The 20,566-nt window shown below is 39.9% G+C and overlaps 1 protein-coding gene across 1 annotated transcript in view; it reads right to left on the reverse strand.

Annotated features, from left to right (window-relative positions):
• The window catches only part of JAZF1 (JAZF zinc finger 1), a 188,523-nt gene that overhangs the window by 141,221 nt on the left and 26,736 nt on the right, over positions 1-20,566 (reverse strand). The window lies entirely within an intron of this gene.

A 20,566-nucleotide genomic window follows, 5' to 3' on the forward strand; every position in this document is an offset into this window, starting at 1 on the left:
AACAAATCCGCAGATAAAAACCACATCTACTTAATGAATAGATATGTGGGAGCAAAGAAAGGCTGACATTTCTATAGCAACAGAGTTAATGGTGCGTGGAAGTATTTAATTCCACATTTTCAATTAAATTTGCTGGCTTTCACTATTTGTTTTCTAGTTCCAATACAAACTACCTAGGATACTCTTCAGGGTTTGGGGGTGTACAGATTTGAAATTCTGAAGCAAGAACTAAAGCGTAGCAGTCAGCAAAACTGGGTGGACTTTATTCCATCTACACCCAGAAAAGTTTCCAGAAACAAGAGCTGAACCTTGAAGTTTGTTAGATGCTCTTTCCCAGGCCTTTATAAGGCAGAGGCAATAAAACACTGTAGGCAAAGCATTCTGATCTCAGACACCATGTACTGTACTTACAGCAACCACCCTCTGCAAGTCTTGTTATTGCTGCCTATTAAAAAAAATAAATAAATCTGAAAACCAGAAAGTTAAAGCCTTGCTGCTGTGGAGTAAAAGAATGCCCTTTTTATGGTGTGCTACTGCTGCCTTAAGGGGTAAATCCTGTTTAGGGCAAACCCTAGTAACAAAAAAGCCCAGCATCGCTGTTGTATTAAACAGATCCCTCTTTTTGCTGATTTTATGGCACACGTAGAGCCAAAAACCTCCTTATCAGACCAAATGCTCAACTACTTACTTTGGAGCCAATTAAAAAGGATTGTAAGATGACTTTTAAATTAAGACTTTCAAGATACCCAACCAGCCAAGTAAACTGTGAGAGCCGGATGCCCACCCTCAAAAGGTTTAGTGCTAGCGTCCCACCACCCACTCCCTCTGCTTTTATAAATAAAGTTATTCGAGAGTCCAGGTTCTTTCTTTGATATATGCAAGCTGCTTTTGGGGAGGATTGGGCTTTTTATTTGCAGATAGGGTGGGGGGAGGAGAAGACTAGGAGGGGGAAGAGAGAGAAAGGAGGGAATCAAAACCACTCTATGCAGCTTCGATTCACATCACAAATGGAAATTTTGTAGGATACTAAAAATCATGGTCGTGCTAGAACTTATATGCTTAAGACCCTACAGTGAACAACAAACTAGAGCACTAATGTCAATAAAAGAAGTGAAGGCATCTATCTGATGTGAACTAGTATCTTTTAAAAACATAAAAGCCCAAATCTTTACCAAAAGCTGTGGTACTTTGAAACAGCAAGACTTTCAGCAGTGGAAACAACCACCATCCAGACATGTCTGGATTTATTTATTTATTTATTTATTTATTTTAAGGTGGTGCTTAGAGAAGCAAGCATCTTCTAAAGGATTTTTCCTCAGCTATTTCTATCTTTAATTCTTAAAAATAAGAGAGCACTGAATATCTTAGTTTTGCTTAAACCACTAACAAAGGGAAGGATTGGGGGAAAAAGTGATGAAGCTTTCCTTTCTCTTTTTCAGTAGTGTTTGATGAGCATGCAACCTGCTCAGTTACCTGGAGGGTAAGAAAAATTTAATACAACTTAAGACACCCTAATTAATTACATGGTAATAGGAACAAAAGAAAAACTACTTGTAAATGCATCCCCATTGGGAAGATGTCACACATTAAGGTCCAAATATTATTTGTCATATCAGCAGCTTTGAATATAGAAACACCACTCTGGTATGGTACAGATACAATTTATGCAGTTTTCTTTAAAATACAAACACTAGTTTTACAATCTATAAAAGTGAGGATAAAAAAAAATCCAAACCACAAATATGTATTTATTTAAAACAAAGGAAGAAAATGCATTTAATATTGAGGGAATGACTAAGAGACACCACTAAAGAAACATTCAAAATTCTATCATAATTTAAAAAATAGACATCTTACAGTGCTTTTTTTTCTTTTTTTTCTTTTTTTTTTTTTTTTTTTATCACCAACAGCACAGAAACCTCTCTGGGGTCTAACGCAGTAGAACAGACCTAAACACAAAGCATAACTAAAGTAAAATCTCTAGCACGTAATCATAAGTATTCCAAAAATGTTTGTGTTTTTAAGATAAAAAATTACAGCCTGATCAAAGTAAACTTTTTAAAAGTTAAGCCTTAAAAAGAGAGGAGAAAAAAAACAAAGATATTTTGCTAACAGATGTCTACATAGGTTTACAGAAGTTAACTTAGCCCAGGTGAGGATCATGCCCAGATCCCCTTATTTAACTGAATATGTTTTTAATGCTTTTCCCCCTGACCTTCACACTCCATTGCAGTAATTATATTTTATCTATAAATTGGTGTTTATTGTTGGTTTATGTTGTGGATAAAAACTTCAAGGTATTAACGCTATAAGAATTTTTTGAAAAAGTTATTGCACACATACTGTGTTTTAAAAATATTTATGACAGAAGCGTATACATGTATATATGTGTATAAATGTACACACACACACTGAGCCTAACATCCACTAGGGAGCAAAATGTAGCTACCTTTCATCTCAAAAAAAAACAAAGACACTTTTCAGTTTCAGAAAAAAAACAGGTATAGATGAAAAATTAGCAAGTCTGAGCTTTCTGAGTTTGTTCAACTTGTGTTTTTTTGTTTGTTTTAGTATATCTGTATTTTAAATTACTTGCTTACAGTCTAGAAGCCGATAGTATAAATTTCATCCCAGAGTGAATTTTTATGATGGAGTTATAAACCCCTAAAGAAACAGGGTTTACAATGGAAGTGCTGACATAACTAACTATAGCAGCACTAACAGTGCCTCTGTAATCAAGGCACATTATATTTATGAGGTAGGTAAAAGTCTGTAACCATTAATCACTAGAATCATATTGACAGATTCTAAGTTTGAGGTCCACCAGAATTAATGTATTCAGTTTCTCACACCATTGATATGAAGGGGAGAATTTGCAGGCGCTTTTATGGCCTTAGGCTTTGACATCTTTACAGAAATCAGTGAGGGGCTGTCCTGCTGAAACATTGCATTAATCTGCTGTCTCAGCATTTCTAGGTTTTGTACCAACCTTTTTGCAAAATGCTAGAGAAGCAGGCTGTCCAGAAACCAAACGTGACCTTATTCACACAAGTATGCTTCACAATTCAGTCATTACAAACATTAATTCTTTGTATATCCACCAGACATTTAAATTATACCTAAAAATGATTAATCACCCATAGAATATCCAACTCCTAAATTATAACTCCACATCCCTATATAAAACAATCTAAAATGTCAGCACCTCACTCTTTATGATATCACACCATTCCAATAATTCTGTTTTACAAGTAAATTCCTATTATACATTAATAAGTGCTGTTGGTGGCTAAACTTCATGCCTTTGAGTAATGACCAGGTTGAAGGCAATTAGGCCGGCCAGGTGCAGCTGGGTTAGGTACTAATAAAAAGTTTTTAAATTTTACTATTTCCGTTTGGATTTTGGGGATGCATTCCAATCTGCCCAAATTAGGGAGGAAATTGTTTCCATGTTTTCAGCTGTTCCATGGTTTGACTATTACTGACCGATAACCCTCATGGATTTTTTTTGGCTCTCCCCTCCACACACACACATGGATGAGTTCCTGGACCCGACACCTTTATTGTTCAACTTGACAGAGCAGTACAACAGAAAAATTAAGAAATTTTTTTGCTGAATTCAGAAAAAAATTTCAAGTCAGCTACAGATTTAGCCAGGCCTGTCTGAATCTTGTCAGAAAACAGAAATTCTTTTTTTTTTTTTTTCCCAAGCCTTTAATCATATGTAAGTGTATATATAGACACACACACACACAATAAGAACAGGAATGAAACCATGTCTGTCTTCCTCCTTTCATTCAGTCCTCATAAAGTCCAGATTATTGTCAATTTATCTTCCATAGCATGTCAATAAAAAGTAAAAACAATAAAAACAAAAAAATCACACAGACACACAAACAACACCCAAAGAACAACAAGCACCACAACTACCTGAAATGCTTTTTTTTTTTTTTTTTGAACTAAGATGACTTAACGTTATTTACTCTGAATTTAAAAGCCGTGTTTTTATTAAAGTATATTTAGAACGTGTAAATTGCTGGTGCTTGTGGTTTAAGTCAAAGGATGAAGGTTCTTTGAAGAGATAGCATTGCAATCAGTTTGCAAGAGGTTTTTCCATGGGTATATGCACATGTTTACATTTGCCTTCCTGCCCTCTTGCCCTCCAACACATCTTCATACACGCATCTAATTCCAGCATGGCCTGAATTTCTGCACAGACAGCATCATACAGCCCATCGCCAGATGGATGAGGAAACCTCTAATATTTTTTCCCAAAATTTTCTCAGACAGCAAAGCTACTGACAGGGACTTGAGAAGCTTTGGGACAGAAGAGCTGTTCTGTTCCTCACAGATGAGTCCCGAGGCCTTGCCTTCTCCACAGCACTATAAAGCTCTCTCTCACACGAGGCTGTACAGCTAGAAGATGTGACAGGGCAAGGGGGAATGGCTTTAAACTTTCAAGGACAGATTTAGATTAGAGATTAGGAAGAAGTTCTTTGTATGAGGGCAGTGAGGCCCTGGCACAGGCTGCCCAGAGAAGCTGTGGATGCCCCATCCCTGGAGGTGTTCAAGGCCAGGCTGGGTGGGGCCTTGGCCAACCTGATCTAAAAGGTGGCATCCCTGCCTATGGGGATGAAGTTAGATGATCTTTAAGGTCCCTTCCAGCCCAAAGCATCTGCGATTATATGATTCTAAGATGCACACTGGAGTCATGGGTTCTGTTCAGATGCTTACTGCAGCATTTGTTAGTTTACATTTACTACTTGTAAGGCATACAGAGATGCCACCTTGGTACAAGATGGCCTTGAACCATGGCTCGGAGGTAACTGGCAAACTATCCTCCAGCAGGATCAATACAAGCTTGCCCTAGAAACACACACTTGGTGAAGCCTGTGCCAAAATACCACAGAACCCTGTCCGACTCCACTAACTGGACAGCATCACCAGAACTGACAGGATTTAGCCACAATTAAACCACCTCCTCTGCTCCTTCTGTAGCTTTTGAACTGTTGTGAGTCTAGAAAATAAAATCAGACTTTGGAAATCAGAACAAAAGCATCGTTTTATGTGCCAATTAAAAAAAAAAGCCATCATTAATTCCTCTGGCTCAATGACCTGAAAGTAAACAAGGCATATATTTAATTTTTTGAGGCCATTATGTTGCAGACAAAATGAAATAGCACTGCAGCGTGTGGATGCAGGCACACAGGGAGCTCAAAGAAAACGACCTGCCTTACTTCTCACAAACATGCAGCGCCCTGAGGAGGGCAGCATGCAGGCACATATTTAAATACGCAGGAAACTGCTCAGAAGCCCATGCACTGCTGAACTGCCCCTCCTTTCAAAGGACTTGTACCACACACACAGTCAAACTTAAGAGTCAAACGTAGGTAGGAAGACAGCAGGATATTAAAAAAAAGCTTACTGAAAAATGCCACAGCACTTGCTTCGAGAGGAACAGATTCTTGGTATCTGTGATACTCTCAGTACCTCTTCAATATAAAGCATTGCCAGCCTGGCTTTAAATGTGTGCTTAACTGAAGCACGAGACTTGAGAAACAGATCATCTAATACTGATCACACAAATAAAATGTAAACAATTACCAAAATCTGAAAAAACACAGCAATACTGTCATATTTTTAAATAGTATCCTCTTAAAAAAAAAAAAAAAAGAAAAAAAAAGTATATTCAGTTTTCAGGCAAGCCAGTTTGATAACAAACATGACAAAGCATGTGATCTCCAAAAAAAAAAAAAAAAAAAGCTTACTGAAAAAGCCCACACATTTAAAATTAAAACACTTAGTCTGGTTATTAGTAAACTTCATGAAAATAAAGTCACTGAAAAATAATTTTTAAAAAAGGGAGGAACAAGTATTAGTTTCCAGGTATTCTCGACTGCTTATAATTCAGTCATGTTGTCTTAAATGTTACAGGAAAGAGTACGCTTTCCAGTTATATATATTGTTAAAAGTAGTTGTGATGCTTGGAGAAAGCAAGATTACAGAGGTATGTCCCACACATTCATTCTCTTCATAAATAAAACTGGAGAATTTTTTTAAGGACTTTTAATATGGCACTGTCTTAAGCACCCAGGCAGTCTTTTCTTACCAGTCCTATTTTTTGTCAGTGGCCTCAGGATGATTGATATTTTGAGGTGATAAATAAAAGTGCATTGTAAATGGCATTGAGTTTTGTTTTTTAATAATTAATTTTAAAATATTTTTTAAAGTGTAGCAAAAGTTTGAAATCTAGAAGTCTGGGTAGTATGAGCAGCAAAAGCAATGCTGAGTTTCTGAGAGGGAATTACCCGACTCAAGGCACAGAGTGGCTCTGTCAGCATTTTAAAGCAGATTACAGGGCTGGCAGCAACATGAGGAACTCGCAGCAACCTGGAGATGTATTTCAGGCCGGGCCATACGCTGCCTTGCAGTGCCCTCTGCTGCTGTACAGGCAGAAGTGGAACAGCTCGAAACGGCTCTGACAGCACCCACACCAACCTGAACGTGGCCCTGAGAAAGCCCCCATCGAAAATCCTGCAGCCGCTCCATAATCACGCACACATATTTAATGCAAGGAGCGTAACTGCGGGAAAAGCACCAAATTACACGGGCTGTCACTTGAACAAAATTCCAAGGAAATACAAACCTACAACACAACTGTTCCCTGAAAAAGAAACATCAAGCAAGTTATCTGAGAATATAAAAACATACAGTGAGGGAAGGTCAGAATTATATTTCAGCCTGCTCAGAGACTCCAGCTCCCATATTTCTTTGGTTTTGGAATCCATAAATAATGCAATCCTTTTCTCCCCAGCAGTGAGTACTCGTGCTTCAGTCCTTAAAGTCACCTGCAATATTGTCATGAGCATGTAGGAAGCAGAGAGGAATTGTCCCCAGATGCCATAGGCCAGATGAACTCAGGCCAAGTGCTCACAGCAACGTGTCATCCAGCCAGGTAAAGCTTCAGCTCACCATGCTGTTGGGAACCAACCTGCTCCACATCTCCATGCCTCCTGGCCTCCACTTATTCATATGTACTGTCAGGAACATTGATTAAAAAAAAAAAAAAAAAAAAAAAAAAAAAAAAAAAAAAAAAAAGCCCAACAACTTTCTTCCGTGTATCTCAAGTTTTCTGTAGCTACATGGGAAGGTCACGTGTATTTTTTCCAGCATTAAGCTAAGTTTTGCTACCAAAGTTGGAGCAAAGATGTTAGCCACCAATCACGAACCATGGTTTGATGCAAAGTTAAATCTTCTGAAGTTATTTGTTACAAGCATCTAAATAAGAAGTATTTCTAAATTTAGTTACACCGCAACATTCTCAAATCAAAGATTACATGCACTTCAAGCCGCAAGCAGTGGTAGGCACAAGTACTTAAGGTTTCTGGACTACTCAAACTGTTCAAACAGAATTTAATATATTAAGTTCTCTCTTAATATTAGCTCTCTTCCTATGCTGAACAAAAATGTACGTCCTTTCCTAAGCTGTGTGTATTTTACTGGAATACAGTGTACACCATGAAACATGTCTTTCAATTACTGCCACAAGTACTTCCAATAAATGCCTCATCCACTTCAGTGAAGGATGGTCCAGTATCTTCAAACTGTGTTTCTTCCTGTTACAATAATTCTTCCCAATTGTATTATTTCAATGTAGCTTCAGAATTCTAGACAGCAAAAACATGACAGAATCTTTATAAAACAGACAATAAAACTGCTAGTAATGTCAGATCTACTGCAGTCACTGTGTTTTATATCTGTAAAAATCCAGGTTAGGAGGACAAAAAAGACAAGGAAAAAAGGATCACTGTCCAAAATGATTAGTAATGGATTGCAAAGAATGCTGTTACCTTTGGTGGGTCATAAAAAATAAAAATAAGTAAAATGTAAGAATCTAACACTTACGTGACAAAGCACACACACTTCAACACATCAAGCACTAAAATGCATGCTTTTTAAGATGTCATTTTGCAGAACTCTGCAAAAAGTGTCCCTTCTAAGCAGCAGGTCGCAATATTTTCTTAGTAGAAGGCACCTGCCTACATTGATGCAGGGCTGTAACGGGGTAAAGGTAATGATCTAGGACGCATAATCATGCTTCCAGAAAATACATGTTCCAAAAAATAGTGATTTTTCTGCATCTTCCCAAGAATAAATGTGGGCAAGCAGCCCAGCACAATTCCTTTTTTTCTCTCTCTTAAAGCTGAGGCTATTAGAAGCTAGTACAACATTACACATGAAAAATAATTATCTCAAAAGTAGGAGTGACAAGCAGTGGTTTTAAAGTTCAGTAAATAGAACTAATGCTTCAATAACCATAACTGTTAGAGTAGGAACTTCATTAGAATAAATCTCAGTGACTAACTGCAGCTTGAAATACATAAGCTGAGGACTGACAAATTATTCTTCACGTCTCAGAAGATGACTATCAGAAAGACTGACAAACACCTGGAGTTTCAGCCCTCTATCTTGGGCACCAACATTTTCCTATCCCACCTTTTACCCTGCTCAAAGAAGTTCTTGCTATGGTATCTGGAGACGAGTTTCACTTTTTTCACCTTCTTTTCTCTAAGACAGAAAAGACTGCTTCCAACCATTTACAAGTTAACAAATAGAATAGTCTTAAAAAAAAAAAAAAAAAGAAAAAAAGACAGTAGACAAGATGTTTCTCACTTTTAATTTTAAGTACATCAACCTGCAGTTCACTGAAGCCATTCCAAGATAGCCAGATGGTTGCTCTGTAAAGTTCTGCCACCACAGGTCTTTCCTTCTCTGTCCTCAAAGTTGCTGTAACTCTGCTTAGAGGAGAATTAAGTGGAATATAGTGGAATGAGAGCAAAAATAAAACCACCGTGATGTTTAATTTTAAAAATGAAATTGAAAAATAAAAACGTATTGCATGCATCATTGATCCCTAACATCTTACGTCAACCACACAAATCTGAGAGCTACCCAGGTGTCACTACAGGTGTGGGGGCTATCAGAGGTGCAACTGCAACTGATTTGGACACAGCCAAGCAAGCTGTGACCTTGCTAGGGACAGACCTGACATAACAGCAGTGCCAGCATCAACCATTCCTGAGAAAGTCCCAAGGATGTCATTTGTTCTGCAGCACTGGCATTTTTGGTATCAAAGATGGGAGGACTTGAACTCACTTGACTGCGTTATGGCACAATGCCATTTACTTTAGGAGGAAAATGAATACCTTCATATCCACAGTGCCCTAAAGAACAAACACACAAGTTGAGAAGACAGAGGATTGATTCTTTACCTGCTCTTAAACCTCATCTACCTGCAGCATTTCTCCCTAGACAGGACACAGGGGTCTAAAATATTATACCTGACCTTCTTGTCCTAAGCTACAATAACAGGGCTCTCAATGCTCTACAGCTTAAAGATTTAGTATTGAGAAGAACTTAGAATACATTATCATCATATCACAGCTTAAGCTGGTAAAAAGGAAAAGGCTTATCATTACATTCAGCACTCAAAATGAAAAAAATAATCAAAAAGCTGTTTTTTTTTTCTAGCTGCAAGTGTAAATTCAGGAGCCGAATCTACTTGCTATTATGATAGACTCATTATTGGCCTGCATGTATCTATCTTTCAGATCCACTGTAGCTGAGCATCTACTTTGACAGGACTTGGAAGCAAATGATGAAAAAAATCGCAAGGAGACGCAGAAAATAGAGGTGGGGGGCAGGTAAGGAGGCAGTTCAAATACGATTCAAATACACTTGTGTCAAAATGGCAGAAACCATTCTCACCACACTTCATCATTATAAAACCAGTAGCAACTAGTAACACTATGAAACCGTGACAGAATAAAAAAACATAAAACTTGCCTTTTAACTCTCATAGCCTTTCTTTTAGTCTGCTCCTGGATTAAAAGAACATGCTCAATCACTGCTGATTACAGGATATTTCTAATGAAAATGTATTCCTTAATAAAAATTGATTTTTAAAAGAAAACTTTAGAATTTTAGAAATCTTCAAATGACAATGGCAAATATGAAAAAGCAGAAACCTGAAACAGAGAAAAAAATCTTCATACAGGTCTCTTACCAGAAGATCTGCTGGTCATCTGGGGCAAAGTTATTTGCAGTTTTTATTTTTAAAGAATGCAAGCAATTTTCTTGAGGATTAAAAACATTTAACAGTGCCACAGAAATCTGTCTTACCTTTGGTAATAAAATTCCATTAAGGATGGTATTTGTGTTTCTTTTCTAAACATAACGCTACAACTAGCCAAGCCATTTCACACGTATTTAGTACGCATGTTATCTGTTAGTAGAAACAGATTAAGAAAAATTTCATCCAACTTTAGTTGAACAATAAAAAAACCTTCAAGGGTTTTCAGAAAATTGAGAGTACATGTCAGTCTGGGGATAGAGAAGGGATATATGTGTAAAAAACACTTTCCCCCCACCGTCCCCAGCAGATCAAGGAGAAAATTGTTGTCTACCTGCTTAATTTTCACAGCTAGAATAAGATTTTGCCACTAGGACATGTGGCTGCTCTTAACTCTGCATTTATAAACATGAACCAATTTTAAAGCCATGCCTCCTTGAAGCTGACAAAAATAGCAATAGCTCTGCCGTCTCACACTGCATGCAAAAAACTGCAAAGCATTAACCTTTTTCACCATTAAAATGAAGTGAGAACGAAGCATTTCATTCATGCTAGAGAGAAAGCATTCACCACAGACAGAAGCGCATGGGCCACTGAGTGACTGCCAGTTGCCAGCACTACCCAGTATGTGACTAGACACAAAATAAGGGAGCAGAGTGATCACCCCATGTGGCTCCTGAGCCTGCTGAGAGCCCTTTACTATCCTAACAATACGCACGGGTATCCTAAAGGGGTGGTGGTAGACACCCTACTGAAAGCTGTGGAAATTCATTTCAGAAATACTCTTCTCCAGTGTAGTCTTCAGGAAATTTCTTTCAGAAACTCTTCTAATTGTCATCCATACAGCTGCCGTATTCTCTGGAGAGATGGACTGCAATGGCATTTCAAGCCTTTTTGCAAATGGCTGCTTAGGAAACTTGAAACACTTCTTAGCTATTAGAAGCTCTCCTTCACTGTCAGTTTTAGAAAAAAAAGCAACAATCTTCACTGTGTCACTACAATTTATATTCAACAAGTCAAAGAACGTAGAAAAAAAAATCAGAAAATTTGAAAGAAAACATTTCAAAAAGGTAACACATGTAGTTAACATATTATCCTGATGCTGACTAAAGCAGCATTCTATACATACAGATATAAAGGAAGACAACAATTACTGCCAATCACTAAAGACTTACACAAAGAAGATCATACCCAACTTGTTAACAGCTCTGTCTTTGCTTTGATAACGTTGAACTTCGCGTTGATAGTCAGTAACATTCCTGTCACATACAGAACTCCACAGCGGGTTCTTCTGCTGCTATCCAGGGATGTGCAGGATGTGGGGCAAAGGGTGCACAGAAAGAAAATCAGCAACCCCAGAAGAATACCCTTAGAGCCTTGAAGTCATCACTGAGCAGGTGAGTGTCCAGCAGTACTGTGGCCATGCGAATTCTCAGCCCCTTATTATGCAACTTTTTAAAGTTAACTTTTTTTAGCAAGTTACTACTGACATGTTTACAGACTCTGAACATCTCAAGATACAGAGAGAAATTGCTGATGGGAATCAGGATGCAGGAAACCAAAAGAAGGCTGTGTGTCAGAAGAACCTAACGTGAAATTACCTCAAATATGCCTGCAATATTAACAGGGTGGTGGAGAAGGGGATGTCTGCCCAGGAAACTTTTGTTCTGGAAAGCCTGGAGAACCATGAAGAATAGCTACTGGGGAGTGGGGTGTGAAGACTGAATTAGAAAGATTTCACAGCTGAATTCAGCGGGGGCCAAGCTCCTAATAAAGCACATGTTTTTAATAGTGAGAATAAACCACTGAAACGACTTACTAAGTATCAAGGTGACTGGTGCTAGAAATGTTAAGCTCAAGATGGGAGGATACGAGGATACTTGCTTTCAGAAGTCCTGTGAACAGTGCTCTGCTCAGTGTAGATCAACACAGTGAAGTTCCTTTGTCTGCAAACCAAATTTTTATAGCGGTTCAATGTTGTTGGTTTTTTTTCTTTTTTTTTTTTTAAATAAAATTTAAAACTTGAAAAAGAGTTGCTGCACCCAAGGGAAGAGCATACAGCTGGCTAATCACTCTGCTCCAAAGCCTAAACATAAATCTCAGTTGCACACAGTCACTTTTATCTGTGCCTCTGAACCAGGATTATCTACAGAAGCAAGTTGAGCAGTGCTAGCTCTCTGTTCGCACTGTCAAGCCCAGAAGATTCTTACCCCACAACTCATTTCTCTGGAGCATGGGGTCAGCCCGGGTACAGCTGAGACTTCCCTTATGCAGCAGAGATCCAAAAACATTAATAAAAAGAAGGCTTTGCCACTTGAAAGCAACCTTGGCAGACTGGGGAATCCCAGTCAACAGCATACTGTTACTTGCCTACCAGTTCCAACATGCAATGCTTTTTTTCTTGATGTGAGACCTCACTACAACAAAAACAGTCCAAAAATAAAAATACAAAACACCCACACCCAGAGGCACGAACCTTTTCCTCTTTCCCCCTACACAGACAAAACCCACCCAATGTCACCACTCTTCTGGACCCTTCCCATGTCACTTATGATGTACAAATGTGTGCCCATGAAAAAGCAAGGACTTGCCAGAGACAAAAACCCATTGCAAACAGGCACCCTTCCACTTGTGCATTCCCATGTATACTGCATCTGCATGCGTGGTATTTATTTCAGTGTTCAGTTTACACTCTTTCCCTTACCTAAGTGTTGTCCTGCTCTCCCAAATTTGATTTGTTGAAAGAAATTCAAGGTTGAGGTAGGAAGTACAGATTTTGCTGCCTGACATGCAAGTAAAGACGTTCAGCCTATAGTTTTCCTATATGCTGTAAAACTTTACTAATCTTCATTATTAAACGGAGGGAAGAGTTTGCTAACAGCTCAGTTTGGTCACATAGCGAAAAGCCCAAACCATTAAAAAGGAGAAATTCACCACAAACGTACGTTTGCCTGTTCATTTTGAGAGCTGCCATTTATAACAGTATTTAACAGCTGGGAAGTCTGAGGCTCAAAACTTGCTGACTTTATTCATGTGCTTAACCTGGCAATGAGGTCCCAAACTGGCATCGAATGCCTAGCAAAGTTGAAGGTCAAATTAACATTTTTACAAACCAGACTATTCAAAGCCACGTCCAGGCTGGAGTCTTTACACATGCAGTAGTCACATTCAGGAGTCTTCTGGGCACTGACTCTTTCCCAGATCATCATTATCACCTGCTCCCATTGCATATCCAGTAACAAATTTGCAAAATATTTTTGGTAATCTTGCCTATACAAGAAACTTAAGAAGAGCAAGCCATTCTTAAAGCTTTAGTCACAGACACAATAAAAGCAAAGCAAGGTATAAACAAGGCTCTGAGTTAAGAACAGTTATTATTGCCCAGACCTACTGCATAAACTAAGACCACCACCTAGGTTTGCTTTAAGACATTCTTCTTGGGATTAAAGACTCCCACAATACTCCTTTGAATTTATATTATTCTCAGCTAAATTGGTCATACTGACATCAGTTTAGGTAATGCAAATTAGCATCAATACCTAGGACAGTACCTCCTTGGAAGTCATGTGTGAATCCGTTTTTTCACCAAAGAAAGAATGTGGCATTTCCAAGAACATACATTTAAAGCATCGTGACTGGCATAAAACAATAGTTCAAACACAAGAAACAATCCAAGTCACATGTGAGGTATAACAATGCTGTTCTTTGTGTCAAATGAAGAAGACTGATCTCAGAGAACAGAAGGTGCTTTTTTGTGAGCATGAACTGAAAACGTTCCTAGTACCCACAGTCACGACACTTCTTACACCCTGGGCTTCCAAGACAACACTCTTTAGCAGCATCCCATATGATGTACAAGATGTGGAAGCCAACCAAATGTACTCCAAGCAACTAAACTGAAACCGCTGACAGCTGCGCTTCAACAGAAGGCAGGCACATGCCAGAATGCTCACGAAAACACAGTCCGTGGGTGTACCTGGGTATTTTCAGTTAGCCCCCAAACGGAGAAAGAAGCCAAGCAAGAAGTGAGAGACACCACCTGGCTAACAGAACAGAAATATTTAAGAACGCTACATGCCTTACAAGATGCAGACATGAGAAAGGTTTGCTGCTTCAACATCAATAGTCATATAAATTTATAACCTTAGCTCTTTGATAATAGTGCTGGTAAGACACAGAACTGAACATGGGAAAGAATAATACTTAGCCATGCCCACTTCCAGTTCTTGCAGCAAGGCATAAGAAATCAGCAACTGTTTAAGTGATAAGGCTAACGAAAAACATGGAGGCTGCCTTCGAAATAGAAAAAACTTAGAAGACACGGTTGAAAGAGCTGAAACACTACAGACTGCAGGAAAGAAAGCAGAAATAAAGGCCAATGAAAGGTTATTCATGCTTGCACATACAGCAGATCACCCAGTTGCAATTGAAGGAACTTTTCAAAATGGTACCAAAATAGCAGCGTCCTCTACAGCCAGGAAAGAACAAGAAACAGGGGCTGGGAAAATGGAGGGGGATAGGGAGAAAGAGAAACTTTCCACCTCCACCTGGGGGAATCAAGACTAAATCTTAATTGACTCAATTAAGTCTGCAGAGAACAGATACTGTAAATACTAAAACTCACTAGGAAAAAGGAAAAAAGAAAAAACCTCCAAGACAAAGCATTCTTTTATTCTATGATCTCTGTTGTGCTGCGCAATTCAGAAGACAGAGGTTTGCCCTAGGGCTGTATTAGGGGTTATGCTTTGTGGTTTACAATTTTGATACGCCATTTCTGAGGTTTCTCAGAATATCTCATGAGAGGGCAGGATTACAGAGTATGACAGAAACACTTGTTCTGGTACAGAAATTCGAATCTAGGGAAGAACACATTATAATACACCAAGCTGTCACTCAAGCTGCCCGTTTCTTCCGATTTGTGGTACACAGAAAAACAGAGCCCTCACTGCTTTTCTTAAGCTATTAAATAATTTCACAACATATAAGGGGAAAACCATGCAGCGCCTTTCTCTCTTGCATGTTAACTAAAGGACAGGGGCAGGCACTATTTTTGGTATTCCCACTGCTACATAAATAAAGCCTACCACCATCCTGCGATTTGCTCTCCTGACTAAGCATCAAAGAGAGATGCTTTATATGAAAGAGCTTCACAGCCACAGCAGACAGAAAGCAATAACGGAACTGGCAATCTCATTACAAAGTGTGTCCTCACTCCCACACATTAGCTGGGGAATTTTAACATTTTAGCTCCAAAAATATATACTAAACCTATGACGGGGGATAAGAATACTCTAATAAATATCGCAAGTGTCATTCCACTCAACAGCAGAACGAGAAACCTGAGTTTAAAGAAAGGGATTTAAAACCCATGCGTAGTTTATGAAGTGTACAGAATAACGTGAAAGTTTAGCCTCAGAAATACATTATCTAAACCAGATGTTGGCTTCACAACACTCAATTTATGATAAATTGTTTTAATATTTATACCTAGACCAAGCTCTGTAATAAATCAGACAGAGCCAAAACATAACGAGCACTCTGAAGTGAAGAAATTACATGCCCCCTTCTCTGTAAAACCAGTTTGTTTGGAAAGCAGCGAGAATAAATCTCACGGTGGCTTAACGATGTTTTTCTTCACCTGCCTTATCGAGCACCGGGAAGCCAAGACAGCAAACCTGAGAAACCAATTACTACGAACAGGAGCTGAATGCCAGCTCCCCCTCCGCAGAGTATCTCCCGCTGGATTTAGCGCTGCTGCAGCCTCACCTTGATTACTGTGCATGGCGCTGGGCTCTACAATATAGCATGGGTGGTCAGATCTCCTAAAATATGCCCATAGGAGGGCACCCAAGCTGCCTGTAAGAGGTGGGAAGGCATGCCCTGTGAGGAGAGGCTGAGGACACCGGGTTGTATGGGCTGGAGAGCAGTAGGCCGAGGGGCGGCCTCCATGCTCCCTGCTGCTTCCCAGGGAGGGCAGCGCACTGATGCACACAGGCAGCAGCAGGGCCCAGAGATGAGTTTTACCATTTCACATGGCTCCAGAGCAAACTGAACGTGAAGATCACGCCCACAAAAACATCATTTTGGTGGAACGACCTTTTGGTTCAGTGCACAGCTGAGTCACAATGTCAGACCACTTATGTCAGGAGCAGATACTGCAAAGCAAACTTCTTCCCCTATAAAACCAGCTGTTTTAAGCATGTTTTGCCATCAGGAGACTTTCTTCAAAGCTCTTTCTCTACTTCACCTCCATCCCCTTCGCCCCCTCCCAAAAAAAGGCTCAGGGTGCCACTGGTGAAGTGCCAAGCATCTGCTCTGCCACCAAAGGCTGTGGGGAAAGAATACTTGTATGATCTGTACAGGCTACATAACAAGAGCTGTAAAGACTGAATGAGTTCGCATTATATAGTATTTAAGAGAAAAAATACCTCCTCTTCTGCCTGAAACCATCTCTCTGACAGAGAGCAGTGAAGCAGGAAGCACTCACCACCTCCCCAGCCTGAAGGAGGCTTCCATTTTTCCTGCATCTAGGAATAGAGGGTGCCACCACCACACTAAAACGTTGCTTTCAGCACTCCTGGCTTTCCATGCTGCACGCCGTGTATAGACGATCAGAAGAAAACAACGAAAAGTAAGGAGAAGAGAACAGAGAAAATCTCCAGGTAGGTTTCAGAAGCCCACAGTGATACGAAGAAGTTTTTAACTTTTCAGGAGAGTCTCATAACCCTGGAGAGTGCCAAGGCAGCTTTGCCTCGGTTAGTGGCAGGCAGTGCATGCCTCAATCTTACTTTACTGTGCATTTGCACTGTCAGCAAGAAGCCAGGCAGATAGGGAGCCACAGCAAGTAGTAGGGGGATCCCTCAGCTTTTAAATCTAGGAGCATTTTTTGTTGCTAGTTTTACATTTCCCCTTCCTTCGACTTAACACATTTCTACTGGCACCGCTCTGTAATCAACTTAAAATAAAACAGAACAGAAAAGCACCCCCTTACCCTACCCCCTGCCCCAACATAAAGGCTTATATCCTGTTGGGAGCCACACTGGAAAGCTGTGCTTTCATGTTCTAGGTGCAATTCACAGGGGGCTCTCCCAATGACAACATGGACAAGTGCAGAGGGGAGAAATACCAGATCAGAATAAAAGCAGTAACAAAGAGCACCGATGCGTATTTAAGTCCGCAGCTTAGTTCACTCTAGCCCACTTGTCTGGTTTTGCAACTCTTCTCATCTTTCTGTACTGTAGACGAACAGCAGCACTGACCCACTGATTGACATGTTGCTAGAGATTTGAACAAACCAGAGCAGTATTCTGGAAATGAATAGTTTTGATTCTATTCACTCGGAGAAAAAAACAAAGCCTGTATTCCACTTGCTATCTATGCCACTCAATAACAGGATGCCCCATTACCGGGTAGCGCTTTATTGACACGCCTGTGCTGCTGGGTAACGTTGCAGCTCAGCAGCCGAGCACTCAGCACTTCAGTTCGATGCATGAGCAGGCTGAGTCAGGAAGCGGAGCTGCCACAGGCACCGCGTTACCTTGATAACTACTGCTTGTGGCTGCTGTGGCCTTCTGGCTGCTTTTGGGACTGCCAGGAGTACAACAGGCGCCAACAAAACTGAGACGTGCTCCCAAATCTGTTACAAAAGCAAAATGTCAGCAGCAGGCATGGGAGAGTACTGCCAGAACGAAGTTGGAAAAGCAGCTCTCAGGTTGACTTAAACCCTGTTTGAATAAGTCATCCTTAGGAAACTGCAGGTGTTGCTGTTATTGCATTAGCTTTATTTTCTAGAGCAATCAGGCAGTACGTTGTGTGCCGGGCTGCCACCAGCCTGAAGAACAGCATGTGCTTTAGGCCAACAAGAGCTGACCAGGCTGGCTTCAAAGCATGGGAACTCCTCGGGCCTGGGATTGCACTTTCACGTTTACAAGCTCAGCAGCTAAAAGGAGCCCAGGTACAGACACTGAGAGGACCGTGGGGTACATTTCAGGCAAGAGGTGCAATGCCCTGAAAGATTACCTCAGCCAATGCAGACAGCAAGTAAAGTTCAGACACTACCATGATAACCTCACCTGAACTCAGTGTTGACCCTCCTCTCTGCAGAGGAAGTTGGATTCCCCAAGTTCTCCAAGTCCCTTCCAACCTAAGGGACTCAGGGATCTTAACAGGCCATGATTCAGTAGGAACAGGAACAGGACATACTTCCCATACATCAGACATTGGGACATACAGCCCATCTTCACAGGTTCCTAATGTCTAAGGCTTTCAGGCCCCAGGTAGCTCTGTTTTGTAGAGGGTTCATACAAGTGCAAGGCTGGCAGTTTAGCAGACGCTCTCCTTAGGCATTTAAAAATCAGCCCGTGAGGGAAAGAGTTTCTGTGCTTAGCTGAAAGTCAGAAAGGGATGGCACCCACTCAGAAGCTTTCTAAATGTCTGAAATTAGGCTCTCCCACAGGTTTACTTACATGAGAGTTACACTCTAGTCAGAAGATTGTTCAAGTTTTCCTGCTAGGTTGGACATGTAAGGAGACAGGCCAATCAAATGGTAAAATATTAACAATTAAAAACAATATATATCACTTGATACTGAAGTTTTATCAACTCCAAGGTGAACTAGTTCAGTTATCTTATCTTTCCCAGTCCATGCAGGAGCCACACAAAACAAGTAGGTGGTTGGGTACATAAGTTTTGTGCTGGGCCCACAAAAAGCAGAAGAGCCGTGATTGTGCCTGCTGGCAGAACTGCATGCCTGTGGTGCAGCATCAAAGGCAGCAACTTAGCCCACAGGCTACAGCAACAGTCATCTCTCAAACAGCCATCCAACAATATACATTTAAGGAAGAACAATGTTACAATTCTTCCTGGTATGGGAATAAAATGGAAAACTGGGGTCTTGCATCCTTTTTTGCATTATCCATTCTGCTGCTGAAGAGGGCACGTCACTTTTTCACCTACCTGAAGCTCATCACATCACGTATCAAGTTCAGTTATGAGGTTGTAATTAAAGCTACAACTATGTAGAACATGATTTGAACAATAACTGGGAGGAAAAAAAAAGATGAGGAAAACCACACTGCACATAGAAATGCCCATGAAAAGCAGCCTCCATACACCAGAGAAAGCATGTGAAATCAGCCTGGAGGAAACAAAAAAATCCCTGATTCATCATCGTGCTAGCCAAACATTTGAAAAGTGAGGCAGTGCAGTCATGAGATGATGTCACACACAGTGCTCGAATCCAGTTCATTACCACAGCCAAGACCAGAAGGAAATAATTAAATGATCATTATCACACAGCAAAGTGGTATGCACTGAAACACAGGGAACAGCCAGTCCAGAACCCATAAGAACACACAGGAGTCAAGCTGCTGGACTATGCATACCCCACAGTACAATCAAACTTCCTGCTCTTCCACTGATCATCACTGTTAACTGAACACTTTATTAGGGTCTCCAGACACAGTCATAAAGCACAAGTCCCTTGCTTGAGCCCTGGACAGTTTGCACTGAATACATGTGGATATAAATTCTTTGAGGGGGTTGTGGTTTGCCATCTAAGTATCACACGTCAAGCTTTTGCCACCCTTGCACACATCAGAATCAAATGTGCAACTCCAAGCACATCTGCAAGGTAACAAGGACAGGAAATTGTCCCTTTCCACTGACCCAGAATGACCAGTGGCAGCAAACCCCAGCATATGAGAGCAGACAAAATTACCAAAACAGCAGATAATTGAAAAGGTTATCTTTTCGGCTACACAGGTGTGTACACAATACTGTCTCATATATAATATACATGTATATACATATATATATGTATATATATATATAATATACATGTATATATATATAATATAATGTGTGTATATATATATATATATATATATGCTATAAGGTGCTTCATCTTTACAGTATGCCTTCAGACATACTCATACAAATTGGATATAAAATACTGTTTGATAATTGTTCTCACATCACGGTGCCTAAATCTGACTTTTGGCAAAGCAACAAGAGAATGACCAAAGTAGTAATCTAGCAAAAGCTAAACTTAGCAACCATCTCAAAGTCTTCATTCCCATATAAAAGAGGTTCAGATTATAATTAGAACTCCTACAAAAATAATTATATGGATTTAACATTGTGTTATAGCATAATGAGCATGCACATCTATGCATTAAAATGTAAGTTAACAAAATTTTCTTTTAAATGAAGCTGGAAAAAGTAAGGCTTGAATAATATCTTAGGGAGCCAAAACCAAATACACATCAGCATTTGAATACAGTAAGCACCTGACGAACAGTGAGCATTTTGTGATATCTTGAAATGTCCTTTCTGTCCCCTTTTCTTCTCCCACCTTTTTTGAGCCTAGTCTCAGTACCTACTTACACATTGTCGACCATGAAGAATTTGGGCTTCTGAGAAAGAAATTGAAAA

This window comes from Aythya ferina (assembly GCF_964211825.1).
Source record: "Aythya ferina genome assembly, chromosome: 2".
Classification (NCBI taxonomy): domain Eukaryota; kingdom Metazoa; phylum Chordata; class Aves; order Anseriformes; family Anatidae; genus Aythya; species Aythya ferina.